The 2,010-nt window shown below is 36.1% G+C and overlaps 1 long non-coding RNA gene across 1 annotated transcript; it reads right to left on the minus strand.

Moving 5' to 3' along the window:
- Window positions 1-574: 574 nt before the first annotated feature.
- Window positions 575-1,803, minus strand: LOC107028015. The gene is made up of 3 exons (XR_001457786.2): window positions 1,426-1,803; window positions 1,164-1,259; window positions 575-1,077 (listed from the first exon to the last, which is right to left on the minus strand). It is a non-coding gene; the product is annotated as an uncharacterized LOC107028015 (long non-coding RNA).
- Window positions 1,804-2,010: the final 207 nt, after the last annotated feature.

Consider the following 2,010-nt stretch of genomic DNA (forward strand, 5'->3'; position numbering starts at 1 on the left):
ATTCAAGCCCTTGAAAGGGACTAAAGAATAAAATAAACTTTTGTCTATTACTTTATCTTCCCCTCTTTCTTTCCTTTCTTACTAACCAAATACCTCGATAGTAGGAATAAGATGATTTGTAGTTCACTTGGTAGCCAACCTATTTATAGATACAATTGTACAGCTAAATCAAAAAATTCACAACCTCGACACAGTTTCATTTCCTAACTGTTCTTCCATCATTTCATACAAATCGTACTACTTAATCCAAAAATTTGAAAAGAAGAAAAAATCAATCACTGAAAGACAAAGCACAGAGCTACAATAACACAGCAAAAGAAGCATCCTGTTCTAAATGGCTTAAAATCTAAAGAATCATTCAATATTTATCAACAACGAAACATTTTTGGCTGTGGCAGAGAGTTGTCTTGATGAGAATGATTCTCTGGTTGCAATCAAGGTAGGACTGTTGTTATAGTTGATTAACTACCAAATTAATTTGAGCCTTATTTTCTAGGCTATTAATCTATTTTTTTTATGAAGGTTTACCTGTAGTTATCGTTTAATTCTCAAGATCAAATATCAAAGCTGAAAATTGGTTGAACAATTGTAGGAAATGCATAAATAATATGATGATATATCTCAATGTTACAAAGAGAAGGCTCAAATGCAAGAACTGTCTGTTCTTTCCCATGAAAGTATTAAGGAGGAAGCATTTTATAGTCTCGAATTGTGGGATTGCAAACATAATACAAAGGCACTTCAACGTTCCGAAGGGTTAAGATCACACATATAAAATAAATTAAGGGTCTGCGAAAATATACTTGCAAGTCTCTTTGCAATGAGCCTCCCGTGTAAGTCCCCTTTGCAACTTCATTTTGACCGCCACACTGATTTTTTGAGTTTATTTTTTAACTTTTCAATAACCTTGGGATCTTTCCAAAGTCTCAACCAACTTTTCCATGTTTCTTTTGGAAACATATCTTGGCCGAACTGCATCTTTTTTTTAAGCAAGAAATCAGTGTTCCTTCTCGCAACTTTCTTACGCCATAGTATCTTCACTTCACTATCAATGGAAGGATCCCAACAAAATTCCTTCTGAAATAATTTTATAAGTAAACAACGTTAGTATTCAACCTTCAAAAGTGATATAATATGTTTTATTAAAATGGTGAAACATATACCTCGAATTCTCTGAGATAAAAATCTTTTATTTCTTGTGAGACACTTTTCAATTAATTCCATTAGGATCAAGTTTACTCTTGAAAGACTCCCCTATCCTGTTAGAACAAATATTTGATGGTTCCAAAATGACAAAAAAAATGAAAATATATTATATGAAGTCTATCATGAAGAAATTACAGTACATTAATAACAATAGTGCAAGTATAAACTTATGCGAAGGAAAAACAAGTGTCCGCTATCCAGAATTATTATTACTCTCACCTTCACCTATTGTGTTGTTCCGGCTAGATGTAGGCACCTCCCCTATCACGTTTCTTTGAGTAGATGCACTTTCGCCTATTCCATTGCTCTGATTAGATATTACATGACGTGTTTCAAAATGAACAGATGGAGTACTACCATGAGCTGTTGTTTGAGCAGGAGGCGAATTAGTAGGAGCTAATGTTTGATTTTGGTTAACATAATCTGGTCCAGCAGAAGAATTGATACCACCTTGTTGAGAATTTGTAACGACTATTTAGTCGTTTTGAGCAGTATAGTTTATTTCTGGTAACAACTGTCTGGGTCGACGGATACCAGGACGGACCGTCAGGGGCACGACGGACCGTCGAGGGTGTCTCGTTCCAAAACACTTAGATCCTGAAATTTGAGTATTGAGATCGACTCTCTGAACTTCACGACGGAATAGCAGGACGGACCGTCGTTGGCACGACGGACCGTCACAAATCTTTCCACAGAATTAACTCTCTGAACTTTGTGACGGACATGCAGTACGGACCGTCACAGTCATGACGGACCGTCACAGGCTGCGTAACCCTGACTGGGTCGGATTTCTGTTAAAAGTTT

This window comes from Solanum pennellii, chromosome 8 (genome assembly GCF_001406875.1).
Source record: "Solanum pennellii chromosome 8, SPENNV200".
Lineage (NCBI taxonomy): Eukaryota > Viridiplantae > Streptophyta > Magnoliopsida > Solanales > Solanaceae > Solanum > Solanum pennellii.